The sequence below is a fragment of the Bombina bombina genome, chromosome 7, assembly GCF_027579735.1.
Source record: "Bombina bombina isolate aBomBom1 chromosome 7, aBomBom1.pri, whole genome shotgun sequence".
NCBI classification, from domain to species: domain Eukaryota; kingdom Metazoa; phylum Chordata; class Amphibia; order Anura; family Bombinatoridae; genus Bombina; species Bombina bombina.
Genome location: NC_069505.1, coordinates 11,439,809 through 11,458,410, shown reverse-complemented (window position 1 = coordinate 11,458,410; position 18,602 = coordinate 11,439,809). Strand labels below are relative to the sequence as shown.

The 18,602-nt window shown below is 42.0% G+C and overlaps 1 long non-coding RNA gene and 1 other non-coding gene across 3 annotated transcripts; both read left to right on the top strand.

Annotated features, from left to right (window-relative positions):
- The first annotated feature begins 3,283 nt into the window (after positions 1-3,283).
- LOC128665758 (uncharacterized) lies at positions 3,284-14,794 on the top strand. Of its 2 annotated transcripts, none has more exons than XR_008403179.1 (2): positions 3,284-3,435; positions 12,466-14,794. It is a non-coding gene; the product is annotated as an uncharacterized LOC128665758 (long non-coding RNA). The 2 variants fall into 2 exon arrangements; XR_008403180.1 differs by lacking the exon at positions 3,284-3,435 and adding an exon at positions 3,481-3,670.
- On the top strand, positions 12,265-12,399 carry LOC128637114 (small nucleolar RNA SNORA57). Its single transcript, XR_008398979.1, has one exon. It is a non-coding gene; the product is annotated as a small nucleolar RNA SNORA57 (small nucleolar RNA).
- Positions 14,795-18,602: the final 3,808 nt, after the last annotated feature.

Genomic DNA, 18,602 nt, shown 5'->3' with positions numbered 1-18,602 from the left:
GGAGCCCCTATTACAATCAGGGAGCCCCTATTACAATCAGGGAGCCGCTATTACAATCAGGGAGCCGCTGTCACAATCAGGGAGCCGCTGTCACAATCAGGGAGCCGCTATTACAATCAGGGAGACCCTATTACAATCAGGGAGCCGCTGTCACAATCAGGGAGACGCTGTCACAATCAGGGAGCCGCTATTACAATCAGGGAGCCGCTGTCACAATCAGGGAGCCGCTATTACAATCAGGGAGCCGCTGTCACAATCAGGGAGCCGCTATTACAATCAGGGAGACGCTGTCACAATCAGGGAGCCCCTATTACAATCAGGGAGCCGCTGTCACAATCAGGGAGCCGCTGTCACAATCAGGGAGCCGCTATTACAATCAGGGAGCCCCTATTACAATCAGGGAGCCGCTATTACAATCAGGGAGCCGCTATTACAATCAGGGAGCCGCTGTCACAATCAGGGAGCCCCTATTACAATCAGGGAGCCGCTGTCACAATCAGGGAGCCCCTATTACAATCAGGGAGCCGCTATCACAATCAGGGAGCCGCTGTCACAATCAGGGAGCCGCTGTCACAATCAGGGAGCCCCTATTACAATCAGGGAGCCCCTATTACAATCAGGGAGCCGCTATCACAATCAGGGAGCCGCTGTCACAATCAGGGAGCCGCTGTCACAATCAGGGAGCCGCTGTCACAATCAGGGAGCCCCTATTACAATCAGGGAGCCGCTGTCACAATCAGGGAGCCCCTATTACAATCAGGGAGCCGCTGTCACAATCAGGGAGCCCCTATTACAATCAGGGAGCCGCTATTACAATCAGGGAGCCGCTATTACAATCAGGGAGCCGCTGTCACAATCAGGGAGCCCCTATTACAATCAGGGAGCCGCTATTACAATCAGGGAGCCGCTATTACAATCAGGGAGCCGCTGTCACAATCAGGGAGCCGCTGTCACAATCAGGGAGCCCCTATTACAATCAGGGAGCCGCTATTACAATCAGGGAGCCGCTATCACAATCAGGGAGCCGCTGTCACAATCAGGGAGCCGCTGTCACAATCAGGGAGCCGCTGTCACAATCAGGGAGCCGCTGTCACAATCAGGGAGCCGCTGTCACAATCAGGGAGCCCCTATTACAATCAGGGAGCCGCTGTCACAATCAGGGAGCCGCTGTCACAATCAGGGAGCCCCTATTACAATCAGGGAGCCGCTGTCACAATCAGGGAGCCCCTATTACAATCAGGGAGCCGCTATTACAATCAGGGAGCCGCTGTCACAATCAGGGAGCCACTGTCACAATCAGGGAGCCCCTATTACAATCAGGGAGCCGCTGTCACAATCAGGGAGCCCCTATTACAATCAGGGAGCCGCTATTACAATCAGGGAGCCGCTATTACAATCAGGGAGCCGCTATTACAATCAGGGAGCCCCTATTACAATCAGGGAGCCCCTATTACAATCAGGGAGCCGCTGTCACAATCAGGGAGCCGCTATTACAATCAGGGAGCCGCTATTACAATCAGGGAGCCGCTATTACAATCAGGGAGCCGCTATTACAATCAGGGAGCCGCTATTACAATCAGGGAGCCGCTGTCACAATCAGGGAGCCGCTGTCACAATCAGGGAGCCGCTATTACAATCAGGGAGCCGCTGTCACAATCAGGGAGCCGCTATTACAATCAGGGAGCCGCTGTCACAATCAGGGAGCCGCTATTACAATCAGGGAGCCGCTATTACAATCAGGGAGCCGCTATTACAATCAGGGAGCCCCTATTACAATCAGGGAGCCCCTATTACAATCAGGGAGCCGCTGTCACAATCAGGGAGCCGCTATTACAATCAGGGAGCCGCTATTACAATCAGGGAGCCGCTATTACAATCAGGGAGCCGCTGTCACAATCAGGGAGCCCCTATTACAATCAGGGAGCCGCTGTCACAATCAGGGAGCCCCTATTACAATCAGGGAGCCGCTGTCACAATCAGGGAGCCCCTATTACAATCAGGGAGCCGCTATTACAATCAGGGAGCCGCTGTCACAATCAGGGAGCCGCTGTCACAATCAGGGAGCCGCTGTCACAATCAGGGAGCCGCTATTACAATCAGGGAGCCGCTATTACAATCAGGGAGCCCCTATTACAATCAGGGAGCCGCTGTCACAATCAGGGAGCCCCTATTACAATCAGGGAGCCGCTATTACAATCAGGGAGCCGCTATTACAATCAGGGAGCCGCTATTACAATCAGGGAGCCGCTATTACAATCAGGGAGCCGCTGTCACAATCAGGGAGCCGCTGTCACAATCAGGGAGCCGCTATTACAATCAGGGAGCCGCTATTACAATCAGGGAGCCCCTATTACAATCAGGGAGCCGCTGTCACAATCAGGGAGCCCCTATTACAATCAGGGAGCCGCTATTACAATCAGGGAGCCGCTATTACAATCAGGGAGCCGCTATTACAATCAGGGAGCCGCTATTACAATCAGGGAGCCGCTGTTACAATCAGGGAGCCGCTATTACAATCAGGGAGCCGCTATTACAATCAGGGAGCCGCTATTACAATCAGGGAGCCGCTATTACAATCAGGGAGCCGCTGTCACAATCAGGGAGCCCCTATTACAATCAGGGAGCCGCTGTCACAATCAGGGAGCCCCTATTACAATCAGGGAGCCGCTGTCACAATCAGGGAGCCCCTATTACAATCAGGGAGCCGCTATTACAATCAGGGAGCCGCTGTCACAATCAGGGAGCCGCTGTCACAATCAGGGAGCCGCTGTCACAATCAGGGAGCCGCTATTACAATCAGGGAGCCGCTATTACAATCAGGGAGCCCCTATTACAATCAGGGAGCCGCTGTCACAATCAGGGAGCCCCTATTACAATCAGGGAGCCGCTATTACAATCAGGGAGCCGCTATTACAATCAGGGAGCCGCTATTACAATCAGGGAGCCGCTATTACAATCAGGGAGCCGCTATTACAATCAATCAGGGAGCCGCTATTACAATCAGGGAGCCCCTATTACAATCAATCAGGGAGCCGCTATTACAATCAGGGAGCCGCTATTACAATCAGGGAGCCGCTATTACAATCAGGGAGACTTGAGAAGATGTCTGCTATAACATTAAACAGTGCAATTCATCTTGTTGTCGTTAATCGCCATTTTGGTGACGTCATGTTCGCGCTGCTTTACAGTAATGTACATAGGAGAGATCAGCCGATTGGTTCCCGGTTGTTTACGTCTTCTGAGCGCGTCCCTTTGATGCACGCCCACTAAACTACATGCCAACTTACGCAATGCATGCAAGTCATGTGACCAAACGTAACCATTCCCACCCTAAAATATAACATATGGAGGCTTTCTTGACAACAACGTCTGCTACCTAGCGCCCTAATGAAACTGAATAATGAGTGAGAACTGAAGTCATTAGCGGCCATAATGGTAAAGGAATGCAGCTTCTGTAAACTAATCTCGCGCACACGATTGGCTGAGACTTTCTTTAGTGCGGACTGAAGCTATGAGCGGCCATATTGGTAAAACGCCGTTATAGCGCTGTAGTTGAATACGTCTCGCAGCAGCAAGCGATTGGCTGAGACTTCCTGCGGTGGGTGGGGTTTAGTTTGGGCTATATAAGGCGCTGCTTGGCCTGGTTGTCTCTCTCTATCTCCTGCTGGCGGTGAGTAATTACCTGTTTGTGTGCATAATGCTCTTTATTTACATAGTTCTGCTGTGCGCTTATTGTTTATATTTACCTAGAAGATTCAGTTATGTCTAGGCCTGTGAGTTACACACAATATATATTATACTAGTGGTGTAGTCAGACCATGTGACCTGCACTGTATATATTATACTAGTGGTGTAGTCAGACCATGTGACTTATACTGTATATATTATACTAGTGGTGTAGTCAGACCATGTGACCTGCACTGTATATATTATACTAGTGGTGTAGTCAGACCATGCGACTTATACTGTATATATTATACTAGTGGTGTAGTCAGACCATGTGACTTATACTGTATATATTATACTAGTGGTGTAGTCAGACCATGTGACTTATACTGTATATCTTATACTAGTGGTGTAGTCAGACCATGTGACCTATACTGTATATCTTATACTAGTGGTGTAGTCAGACCATGGGACCTGCACTGTATATATTATACTAGTGGTGTAGTCAGACCATGTGACCTACACTGTATATATTATACTAGTGGTGTAGTCAGACCATGGGACCTATACTGTATATATTATACTAGTGGTGTAGTCAGACCATGGGACCTGCACTGTATATATTATACTAGTGGTGTAGTCAGACCATGTGACCTGCACTGTATATATTATACTAGTGGTGTAGTCAGACCATGGGACCTGCACTGTATATCTTATACTAGTGGTGTAGTCAGACCATGGGACCTATACTGTATATCTTATACTAGTGGTGTAGTCAGACCATGTGACCTATACTGTATATATTATACTAGTGGTGTAGTCAGACCATGGGACCTGCACTGTATATATTATACTGACCTATACTGTATATCTTATATTAGTGGTGTAGTCAGACCATGTGACCTGCACTGTATATATTATACTAGTGGTGTAGTCAGACCATGGGACCTATACTGTATATCTTATACTAGTGGTGTAGTCAGACCATGTGACCTATACTGTATATATTATACTAGTGGTGTAGTCAGACCATGGGACCTGCACTGTATATATTATACTAGTGGTGTAGTCAGACCATGGGACCTATACTGTATATATTATACTAGTGGTGCAGTCAGACCATGTGACCTATACTGTATATATTATACTAGTGGTGTAGTCAGACCATGGGACCTATACTGTATATATTATACTAGTGGTGTAGTCAGACCATGTGACCTATACTGTATATATTATACTAGTGGTGTAGTCAGACCATGGGACCTATACTGTATATATTATACTAGTGGTGTAGTCAGACCATGGGACCTATACTGTATATATTATACTAGTGGTGTAGTCAGACCATGGGACCTATACTGTGTATATTATACTAGTGGTGTAGTCAGACCATGGGACCTATACTGTATATATTATACTAGTGGTGTAGTCAGACCATGGGACCTATACTGTATATATTATACTAGTGGTGTAGTCAGACCATGTGACCTGCACTGTATATATTATACTAGTGGTGTAGTCAGACCATGGGACCTATACTGTATATCTTATACTAGTGGTGTAGTCAGACCATGTGACCTATACTGTATATCTTATACTAGTGGTGTAGTCAGACCATGTGACCTGCACTGTATATATTATACTAGTGGTGTAGTCAGACCATGGGACCTATACTGTATATATTATACTAGTGGTGTAGTCAGACCATGTGACCTGCACTGTATATATTATACTAGTGGTGTAGTCAGACCATGGGACCTATACTGTATATATTATACTAGTGGTGCAGTCAGACCATGTGACCTATACTGTATATATTATACTAGTGGTGTAGTCAGACCATGGGACCTATACTGTATATATTATACTAGTGGTGTAGTCAGACCATGGGACCTATACTGTATATCTTATACTAGTGGTGTAGTCAGACCATGGGACCTGCACTGTATATCTTATACTAGTGGTGTAGTCAGACCAAGTGACCTGCACTGTATATCTTATACTAGTGGTGTAGTCAGACCAAGTGACCTGCACTGTATATCTTATACTAGTGGTGCAGTCAGACCATGGGACCTGCACTGTATATATTATACTAGTGGTGCAGTCAGACCAAGTGACCTGCACTGTATATCTTATACTAGTGGTGTAGTCAGACCAAGTGACCTGCACTGTATATCTTATACTAGTGGTGCAGTCAGACCATGTGACCTATACTGTATATATTATACTAGTGGTGTAGTCAGACCATGTGACTTATACTGTATATCTTATACTAGTGGTGTAGTCAGACCATGTGACCTGCACTGTATATATTATACTAGTGGTGTAGTCAGACCATGTGACCTATACTGTATATCTTATACTAGTGGTGTAGTCAGACCATGGGACCTATACTGTATATATTATACTAGTGGTGCAGTCAGACTATGGGACCTATACTGTATATATTATACTAGTGGTGTAGTCAGACCATGGGACCTATACTGTATATCTTATACTAGTGGTGTAGTCAGACCATGGGACCTATACTGTATATATTATACTAGTGGTGTAGTCAGACCATGTGACTTATACTGTATATCTTATACTAGTGGTGTAGTCAGACCATGTGACCTGCACTGTATATATTATACTAGTGGTGTAGTCAGACCATGGGACCTATACTGTATATATTATACTAGTGGTGTAGTCAGACCATGGGACCTATACTGTATATATTATACTAGTGGTGTAGTCAGACCATGGGACCTATACTGTATATCTTATACTAGTGGTGTAGTCAGACCATGGGACCTATACTGTATATCTTATACTAGTGGTGTAGTCAGACCATGGGACCTATACTGTATATATTATACTAGTGGTGCAGTCAGACCATGGGACCTATACTGTATATATTATACTAGTGGTGTAGTCAGACCATGGGACCTATACTGTATATCTTATACTAGTGGTGTAGTCAGACCATGGGACCTATACTGTATATATTATACTAGTGGTGTAGTCAGACCATGTGACTTATACTGTATATCTTATACTAGTGGTGTAGTCAGACCATGTGACTTATACTGTATATCTTATACTAGTGGTGTAGTCAGACCATGTGACCTGCACTGTATATATTATACTAGTGGTGTAGTCAGACCATGTGACCTATACTGTATATCTTATACTAGTGGTGTAGTCAGACCATGGGACCTATACTGTATATATTATACTAGTGGTGTAGTCAGACCATGTGACCTATACTGTATATATTATACTAGTGGTGTAGTCAGACCATGTGACCTGCACTGTATATATTATACTAGTGGTGTAGTCAGACCATGGGACCTATACTGTATATATTATACTAGTGGTGTAGTCAGACCATGGGACCTATACTGTATATCTTATACTAGTGGTGTAGTCAGACCATGGGACCTATACTGTATATCTTATACTAGTGGTGTAGTCAGACCATGTGACCTGCACTGTATATATTATACTAGTGGTGTAGTCAGACCATGTGACCTGCACTGTATATATTATACTAGTGGTGTAGTCAGACCATGGGACCTGCACTGTATATATTATACTAGTGGTGTAGTCAGACCATGGGACCTATACTGTATATATTATACTAGTGGTGTAGTCAGACCATGGGACCTATACTGTATATATTATACTAGTGGTGTAGTCAGACCATGTGACCTATACTGTATATATTATACTAGTGGTGTAGTCAGACCATGGGACCTATACTGTATATCTTATACTAGTGGTGTAGTCAGACCATGTGACTTATACTGTATATATTATACTAGTGGTGTAGTCAGACCATGTGACCTATACTGTATATCTTATACTAGTGGTGTAGTCAGACCATGTGACCTGCACTGTATATATTATACTAGTGGTGTAGTCAGACCATGTGACCTGCACTGTATATATTATACTAGTGGTGTAGTCAGACCATGTGACCTATACTGTATATCTTATACTAGTGGTGTAGTCAGACCATGTGACTTATACTGTATATATTATACTAGTGGTGTAGTCAGACCATGCGACCTATACTGTATATATTATACTAGTGGTGCAGTCAGACCATGTGACCTATACTGTATATCTTATACTAGTGGTGTAGTCAGACCATGTGACCTGCACTGTATCTTATACTAGTGGTGTAGTCAGACCATGTGACCTATACTGTATATCTTATACTAGTGGTGTAGTCAGACCATGTGACCTATACTGTATATCTTATACTAGTGGTGTAGTCAGACCATGTGACCTATACTGTATATATTATACTAGTGGTGTAGTCAGACCATGTGACCTATACTGTATATCTTATACTAGTGGTGCAGTCAGACCATGTGACCTATACTGTATATCTTATACTAGTGGTGCAGTCAGACCATGTGACCTATACTGTATATCTTATACTAGTGGTGCAGTCAGACCATGTGACCTGCACTGTATATCTTATACTAGTGGTGTAGTCAGACCATGGGACCTGCACTGTATATCTTATACTAGTGGTGTAGTCAGACCATGGGACCTGCACTGTATATCTTATACTAGTGGTGTAGTCAGACCATGGGACCTGCACTGTATATCTTATACTAGTGGTGTAGTCAGACCATGGGACCTGCACTGTATATCTTATACTAGTGGTGTAGTCAGACCATGGGACCTATACTAGTGGTGTAGTCAGACCATGTGACCTGCACTGTATATATTATACTAGTGGTGTAGTCAGACCATGTGACCTGCACTGTATATATTATACTAGTGGTGTAGTCAGACCATGTGACCTGCACTGTATATATTATACTAGTGGTGTAGTCAGACCATGGGACCTGCACTGTATATCTTATACTAGTGGTGTAGTCAGACCATGTGACCTATACTGTATATATTATACTAGTGGTGTAGTCAGACCATGGGACCTGCACAATTTTGTATCTATGTATTTTGTAGGTGACATGGTCTGACTATACACACATGCACGTGTAGTCAGACCATGTCACCTACAAAATATATAGATACAAAATTGTGCAGGTCACATGGTCTGACTACACCACTAGTATGTGTGTGTAATTTTGTAGGTGACATGGTCTGACTGCACTATGTATGTATTCATACACGTTATGTCAGACCATGTCACCTACTGTGTGTCTAACTATCTCATACTAGTTGTGCAGTCAGACCATGTCATCTACACTATATACAGTTGTGCTCATAAGTTTACATACCCTGGCAGAATTTATGATTTCTTGGCCATTTTCCAGAGAATATAAATGACAATTATTTTTTTTATTTTTTTTTTCCACTCATGGCCAGTGTTTGGCTGAAGCCATCAACTGTGTTTACTATGTTTAAGTCATAATGACAACAGAAACTACCCAAATGACCCTGATTAAAAAAACAGTTTACATACCCTGGTGATTGTGGCCTGATAACATGCACACAAGGTGACACAAATGGGTTTGAATGGCTATTAAAGGTAACCATCCTCACCTGTGATCTGTTTGCTTGTAATTAGTGTGTATAAAAGGTCAATGAGTTTCTAGACTCCTGACATACCCTTGTATTTTTCATCCAGTGCTGCACTGACGTTTCTGGATTCTGAGTCATGGGGAAAGCAAAAGAATTGTCAAAGGATCTGCGTGAAAAGGTAGTTGAACTGTATAAATCAGGAGAGGGATATAAAAAGATATCCATGGAATTGACAATGCCAATCAGCAGTGTTCAAACTCTTATCAAGAAGTGGAAAATGAGGGGTTCTGTTGAAACCAAACCACGGTCAGGTAGACCAACTAAAATTTCAGCCACAACTGCCAGGAAAATTGTTCGGGATGCAAAGAAAAACCCACAAATGACTTCAGGTGAAATACAGGACTCTCTGAAAACATATGGTGTGGCTGTTTCAAGATGCACAATAAGGAGGCACTTTAAGAAATATGTGCTGCATGGTCAACTTGCCAGAAGAAAGCCATTACAGGCAAATGCCACAAAGCATCCCGCTTATAATACGCCAAACAGCACAGAGAAAAACCTCAAACCTTCTGGCACAACATTTAGAGTGAGACCAAAATTGAGCTTTTTGGCCACAACCGTAAACTCTACATTTGGAGAGGAGTCAACAAGGTCTATGATGAAAGGTACACCATTCCTACTGTGAAACATGGAGGTGGATCGCTGATGTTTTGGGGATGTGTGAGCTACAAAGGCCCAGGAAATTTGGTCAGAATTGATGGCAAGATGAATGCAAATTTTCCTCCAGTAGTTTTTGATAACATACTGCATTCATCAGCCCAGAAGCTGCGTATGGGATGTACTTGGACATTCCGACATGACAATGATCCTAAACACAAGGCCAAGTTGGACCTGTCATTGGCTACATCAGAATAAAGTGAAGGTTCTGGAGTGGCCATCTCAGTCTCCTGACCTCAATATCACTCTGGGGAGATCTCAAACGTGCAGTTCATGCGAAACAGCCCAAGAATTTACAGGAACTGGAAGCTTTTTGCCAGGAAGAATGGGCAGCTTTACCATCTGAGAAGATAAAGAGCCTCATCCACAAATACCACCAAAGACTTCAAGCTGTCATTGATGTTAAAGGGGGCAATACACGGTATTAAGAACTGGGGTGTGTAAACTTTTGATCAGGGTCATTTGGGTAGTTTCTGTTATGATTTAAAGAGTAAACACAGTTGATTGATAATAAAAGGCTTCAGCCAAACACTAACCATGAGTGAAAGAAGTTTGTGTTACCATTCATATTCTCTGAAAAATGGCCAAGAAATCATAAATTCTGCCAGGGTGTGTAAACTTATGAGCACAACTGTGTATCTAATTTGCTTTGTTCTATGGATATCTTTTGGTATAAAGCATTCCTTGGTGGGCTCTGACAGTTTAAAGTGAATGTAAATTTTGATGAATCAGTGCCTGGGCACTTTCATTCATCAATTTAAATTTCACTTTTTTTTTTTTTTTTAATACTTAGCTTTTCTTTCTGCAAGTGCTTCCTCCGCCCATCTCAAGCCTCTGACGTCAGAAATGACGATGCCGTGATTGGAGGATGCCGGAATCGTCTTTCCTGGCGTCAAGATGAGGCTTGCGACGGGCTGCAGAAGCGCTGGAGCGGCTTGCAGAAAGAAAAGTTTTGTATTTTAACAAAAGCAGTGTAATTTAAAGTTTGCATGAAAGTGCCCATGTTTTTAATAGGATTATTAAAAACCGGGCACTCATTCCTCAAACTTTACATTCCCTTTAAGACTGTGCTGCATGTGAATCATGAGAATTTGTTTCATGTCCATTAAATGGGGCATTAAAGGGATTCTAAACTCTTAATATTTTCTTTCATGATTCAGATAGAGCAGCCACTTTCTAAATGACTCATCAATCTTTTTTGTTCTCTTGGTATCTTTAGTTGAAAAAAAACAGGAATGAAAGCTAAGGAACCAGTCCATTTCAGGTTCAGCACCCTTTTATAGTGCTTTCTTATTGGTGGGTTCATTTAGCAAACCAATAAGCAAGTGCTACCCAGGTGCTGAACCAAAAATGTGCTGGCTCCTAAGCTTAGATTACTGATTTTCAAATAAAGAACAAATAAAAATTGATAATGGGAGTAAATTAGAAAGTTGCTTAAAATTGCTGCTGTATCTGAATGAAATAGTTTTAGTTTCCCTTTAACACTAAATAAATTAGAGAAAGAGGACAGAATAAATAAGTGTATTGCAGAGTGTATGTCTTACTCACACCTCGGTGTTTAATGCATCGAATGCTATAGACCCCTGGTTTTCAAACCTCCCCAACAGGCCAGATCTTCAGGATCACCTTGGGTAAAATAACAGTTTACTAAACGGCTGATTATTTCACCTGTGCCTCACAATCTGTCCTGTTAGAGAGGCCTGAGGTCAGTTTTGGAAACCAGTGCTATAGAGCGTCATTTGTTTAGTTCGGGCCCCGTTACGGATGTGACACTGCACAAAACAAGTCGCGTTAGACGGAATAGATCGATCTTGCTGATCACGGCTGAGAGCAGCCATTTTAAAACCACTTTCTAATTTACTTCTATCACGTTTTGCTTATTCTTAGTATCTTTTGCTGAAAGCTCTAGAGCACTATATGGCAGACGTCTTGCACTAGAGGGCAGCACTATTTCCTGCCGTGTAGTGCACCAGATGCTACCTAGGTATCTCTCTCAAACAATACCAAGGGAACCGAGCAAACTTCCTATAAGTACAATAGAAATGTTTGACTGTGTATGTCCTGTCTGAATCACAAGAACATTTTATTCCTCATGTCACTTTAAGTTAAAGGCACGTGACACAGTAGATATATTTTCTAAGCCTATAATCTCCCTCTAGTCACGTGTGTGGTCATGTTGTACTGAAGCTCTCACTACATTCTAGTGCTCTGTGTTTGCACAAGTGCAGTAACTTTTTCAAATATCTGCAGTGTAACTTAGGTTTCAAAATGGCCGCTCCCTTGATTAGGAGGTGCATGAAATGTGTTTAGGGTCCTTTTTTTTTTTTTTTTAATGTGTTGAAATAGGAAACCTGCTGATGTACGTAGATCTGGTTGTTACCAGGCTTCCCTTTCCCTCCATTTCTTGGCATGCAGGGCGTTGCCTGTACCCCTGTGTGTAATGTACGGAGGTAGATTATTACCCGGTGCTATGTCTTCGGTGCCAGCTCTTCCTCTGGGCTGGTTCTATCCTCAATCACTGGCACACGCTGTCTGAGTGCTCTGTGTAATGCTGCAGAGCCTTGCTTGTTCTTACGCTTGTAATGTCTGTTGCAGGTGACGCCATTAGATGAAGACAATGAAGTGTCCTGAGCTGCCAGTACGTCCCTACACGCAAGATGTCGGGAAGTCTCATAGCAACAAGAGCAGCTAAAGTTGTTGCCAGATCACCAGGATGGATTCTGAATGAACTACAGTTGTGCTCGAGTTTGTATACCCTGACAGAAATCAATCTCTTTCAAAATCAATGCCAAAATTTCACGATCATGCCCAAATGGTCTCTTAAGGATAGTGATCATATAAAGCCCATTTTATTATCGCATACTCACCGGCTACTTTATTAGGTACACCTGTTCAATTGCTTAGTAACACAAATTGCTTTTCAGCCAATCGCATGGCAGCAACTCAATAAATTTAGTAATCTAGACGTGGTGAAGACAACTTGCTACATTTTTAACTGAGCATCAGAATGGGCAAGAAAGGGGATTTAAGTGACTTTGAACGTGGTATGGTTGTTGGTGCCAGACTAGCTGGTCTGAGTATATCAAAAACTGCTGATCTACTGGGATTCTCACGCACAACCATCTCTAGGGTTTACAGAGAATGCTCAGAAAAAGAGAAAATATCCAGTGAGCAGCAGTTGTGTGGACAAAAATGCCTTGTTGATGTCGGGTCAGAGGAGAATGGGCAGACTGGTTCGGGATGATAGAAAGTAGGGTTGCACCGATACTTTTTTTTTTTTTTAAAAAGACAGTACAAGTACCAATATTTTTTCTTTTTCCAAATACTTCCCAATACTATATTTTTTTTTTTTTTTTTTTTTTTTTGTCATGTGACAGTTTCTCAAGCGCAATACAGACGAATGATTTACAATAGTTTCTTTATAATTATGAAGAACTCTAACTCAAGACATTTTGGAGTAGTTTTTATTTGCTTGAGTTTTAAAAACTCAAAGAAATTAACAGAACGTGTGTCAAACGTGGAAAAACAGTGCATTGTTTAATCATGGGGAACAACACTATGGGATAGATTGCATGTGACTGGTAAGCTTTACCAATGCTCTCATTACACGTCCAACTCTGTTCACATTTCTAACTCCAGACTTAAAAATAGAGTATTGGTAAAGCTTACTAATCAAATGTTATATAAATCTATTCCTATATTTGTAGGATGAGTGTTAATAGGAATTAACTTAAAGGGCCAGTAAACCTAGCAAATGTCTTTTCTTCTCCAATGCGCATCGCAGGCACGCTGTCTAATCGCAGCCGGCGCGGGAGCTAGCTACATTAAGTTTAATAGTACGATCGGACACGCTGTGACTAGACGGCGTGCCCGTGATGCGCTTTGGAGAAGAAAAGAGACCCACTCGGTAGAGCTAGGAGTGGTCTTCTGTTTTCTTTGCGAGATCTATTTAACCATTCACTTAAGAAATCTGGTGCTAAGCTCATGTTATATAATTCTGCACTAAATTAATAAAACTAAATTCGAAAAAAGTTTAAAATCATATGATCTGAGTCATGGGAGAATTTTTGGATTTCATGTCCCTTTTAATATCGAACCACTCTGGGGAGATCTGACGTGCGGTTCATGTAAGACGACCAAAGACTTTACATGACCTAGAGGCATCTTGCCAAGATGAATGGGCAGCTAATACCACCTGCAAGAATTCAGGGGCCCATAGACAACTATTACACAAGACGGTACATTGTTAATGCTACAGGGGAGATGCACGGTATAAGAACTAAGGGCTATAGACGGCTATTGCACAAGACGGCGCTGTCACTAATGCTACAGAGGGCGATATACAGTGAGACTTGAGCACAACTGTACCAAAACCGAAGGGTGCTGCTGCCTCCGAGTGTGTAAAGGGTCATTGTAGTGAGGAAATGTAATTGTTTTATTGTAAACCCTGCAACTGATAACACCCACACATTACTTAAACACATAGGTAAAGTGTCACTCGGGAGATGCAGGAACTAATGCTAGTCCAATCAGCAGTTACATGACCTGGCTTTGTATCTACTGCTGCTGGTTGGGTCAGCTTCTGCTCAGGACATTGAGTGCTCTGTGGCTCCTGGTCAGCACTTTACCTGTGTATTTAACCTATGCAGGGGTTAGTTTAAAGGTTTATAGTGAAATAAAGATGCATTATCTAGGCTTGTTCTCCCAGCCCCTATCTAATGGGCACACCACCTAGATGATTTTAGACTCTAAGCTGAAATCTAAAGGCACATAATAGTGAAGGGTCGATAGTTTAAAGTAGTGGTACATTTTAGACTAAGAATGTTGCAATGAAAAATATTAGTTTACAATTAAAAATATATATTTAATTTTTTTTTTTTTAAGAAAGTATAAATATTTTATAATAAAAGCTTTATAATACTAATTGGTGTTGTCTTTCCTCCGCCTCCTTCATTTCCTCTTTTGGCTGATGTACAGAGCAGTCCCACCCACATTGGCTTTCTAAGGGTTTTAAAGGCGCTGGACTTCAAGATTGTCAAATGACACACACTGGATGTTCACTAGAATTGTCATTAAACAAGTTCATCCAAGTGGGCCAGCCTAACATTGCAATAGAAGCATTACTATATGAACTAATGTAACACTTTCATGGATGTATTAAAGGGACATTAAACGCTAAATAAATGATAGAATGATGCATTAAAAGAATCAGTCTGAATCACATGTAGATTTATTTTATAAAGGTTTGGTAGATGCTTAAATATTGACACAATAAGTGTAAAGTTTTAGTGTCTATAAAACAATGGGAGCTGCCCTATTGTAACTTAGGTTTACATTCTCTGATGTAGCCAATTAGGGACAGTTATAAATAGGCCATTTGAGTGTGCAGCCAATGGCTGTTCTATCTGGTGATCCCCATATTACATAGGCAGATACAAGCATCAAGGCTCTGGAGCTATTGTAAGCTGAGGCCTCCCTCTAACCCCCATACAGAGAACCTTCAGGTGTCTGCAGTTTCCCAACGCAGAGGAAGCGTTCAATTCAGCTTACAAGTGGCCAATATACCCCAGCTGTGTATGCATACCTATAGACAATATATATTATACTAGTTGTGTACTCAGACCATGTCCCCATCACTATATATTTCTTTCCTAAGATATGGAGAGTCCACAATGCCACCAATTACTAGTGGGGAATATCACTCCTGGCCAGCAGGAGGAGGCAAAGAGCACCACAGCAAAGCTGTTAACCCTTTGATAGGGTTAATTTGTCTACATCGGAAACATTTTCTGATTTAAACAAATTAAAATCCTCTGATCATGCACGCGATCACAAGATTTCAATGATGGGATCGGGTCAGGGGGGTCCCTGTGACGCTAGGCACGCCCTCCAGACCGCGATCACATCATCTGAAGCTGAGTTGGCTTTAGGACAGCCAATGGTTATCACGTTCTATTTCGTCATAACGGCACTAAAGCCCAGTGTAATTATGACTGAATAGAACGGCATAATGGCATTAAAAGGTTGTCACTCCCCTAACCACAATCCCCAGTCATTCTCTTTGCCTCTGTCAATGGAGGAGGTGAAGTTTTGGTGTCTGAAGAAAATTTGGACTTCTTTTTGTTACAAGCAATATTTTTGGGTATAGCTGTAGTCCACGTCAATCTCTGCAGTAGAGCAGTGGTGACTTTAAAGCAGTTAGGAACTTGTGCGGTGGGCCTTGCTTTGTTTCCTAACATTGCTGCCCTAGTATAGATGGAAACAGTTAAGCAGCAAACAACCTTTGATAACAACCAAATACTCGCCACTTACACCATTACTTAATCTGGCAGAATTTCCGGCAGGGGCAAAAATGCAAATAGAAAACCCAACTAAATATTCACACTATATTCCCATATGCCTAGTAACTCATAAAGGTAAACCCCTACCAAAGGTCCAAATTGAGCAATTGGGTAATGGTTACTTTAAACCTTGAATTAGGTATCATCAGATGTTGCATTTTGTTGGTACACACAAATTTAAAAATATCTTGACACGTGACCTCACAACCTTTGAACAAATATGCATAAAATCTACACCACCCAAAAAGCTGATATCTACCCTATATAAATTAATAGTGCATGGTAGAGACGATGGCCTCCCAGGTTATGTTAAGGGATGGGAGAGAGAATTAGGATTGCAGACCAATGGGAAATCTTGAAATATTTCCACAGAAGCAGAATGGAAAAAGTTGGTGGCTAACACCCTATTAATGGAAAGATTCCATTATCTAAAGGTTGGAAGATTGGATCTCTTCCATGACATGATTTTTTATTGGGAATCATACACCAAAACGAAACTGTATGTGAGAGCTTATTTTACTAAAGGAACATGAGAGCAAACCTATAATTCAGATAAAAATGAGTAGGGAAAACTAATGAGTTATTACAATCTATATCAATAGACGATCTGTTATGTGTAAAACGTTTATGTTTAGTCTTATTGTTGTACATTATATGATCCTTGATTGTTCATGGGAAACTGACTGGATTTACTCCTGAAGAAAACCACTGTTTGATAGAACTTTTACTCAAGAGGTTTATTTTCTTGGTCAAACTGAAATCTTTTGTTAAAGGGACATGAAACCCCAAAAAATTATTTCATGATTCAGATAGAGAATACAATTTTAAACAGCTTTCTAATTTACTTCTATTATCTAATCTGTGGAACTCTCTTTATATCATTTGTTGAAGGAGCAGCAACGCACTAATGGTTTCTAACTGAACACATGGGTGAGCCAATCACAATCAGTATATATATGCAGCCACCAATCAACAGCTAGAACCTAGGTTCTGTGCTGCTCCTGAACTTGCCTAGATATACCTTTCAGCAAAGGATAACAAGAGAAAGAAGCACATTAAATAATAGAAGTAAATTGGAAAGTTGTTTGAAATTGTATTCTCTATCTGAATCATGAAAGAACATTTTTGGGTTTCATGTCCCTTTAACCCCTTAAGGACAAGGACATTTTTCAATTTCTTTCCCTTAAAGGGACACTGAACCCAAATTTTTTCTTTTGTGATTCAGATAGAGCATGGAATTTTAATCAACTTTCTAATTTCTTTTACAAGATATGACGAGTCCATGGATTTCATCCTTACTTATGGGATTACGCCTCCTGGTCAGCAGGAAGTGGCAAAGTGCACCACAGCAAAGCTGTATATATAGCTCCTCCCTTCCCTCCCACTCCAGTCATTCTCTTTCCCTGTGTTAGTGATAGGAAGAGGTAAAGTGAGGTGTTAGTTTAGATTCTTCAATCAAGAAGTTTTTTATTTTAAAATGGTGCCAGTGAGTACTATTTTCCTCAGGGAGAAATTGTCAGTCTATAACTTCCCAAGAGGAGTGGAGACATTTTATTTTTCTGCCCTGATGTTGATGATCTTAGCAAACGTTATCTAAGATCCATGCTGGTTCTCACAGAGCAGTTGAAGGTAGTGTAAAGAAACATCTTCAGTGTGGAGAACTGTGTCATGCTACAAGCAGCATTAAGGTATGTTCAGTCATTTTTTTCTGGGGAGACTTGATGCATCAGAACAGGCTGACATTATTCCCCTCCCCATTATTATCTGGGGAGGGGTAATCAGTATGCACTATATGTATGGAAATGGTGTACCTGGAATTCCCTTTATGTTAAATACTAAATGTCTAAGAACTTCATTTAGGTATATTCAGTGTGGGCTAAACGCTGGGAGATGTGGTTGCTGGCTAAGGGCTGGCATTGTCATATAATTATAACTGTCCTGAGTGCAGTTTTTCTCATGCAGTTACACTTTGTAATTGAGCAACATGTTTGTTTTTGTGTATGTAAGAGGGGCACATGGCTTTTATATTTTATTTGGGAACCGAAATGTTTGTTTTTCTAACTACCCATACGGGTCTCAGTAAGGCTAGAGTTATGCCCACGGTGGGCGGGGACTAATTTTGCGCGCTCAGCCCCGCAGTATCATCCGGATCGGATAGAGAGCAAGGTCCTGAGCTCCGGTGGGGCCTAAGTTGTTTTGACACACGAAGAGTCTTAGGAGCTACTCAAGCAGAATCAGAGTCTTCTGGGGGCAGGTAGGCGCAGCAGCAGAGCTGTGGCGAGGTGCAGGGGCCTGAATCGATATAAAGTTGTTATAACTGATAAATTCGAGTTAAATTGATATATAGCATATCTAAGCAAATTGGTGCAATATTGTTAGGCTATTTTGGGC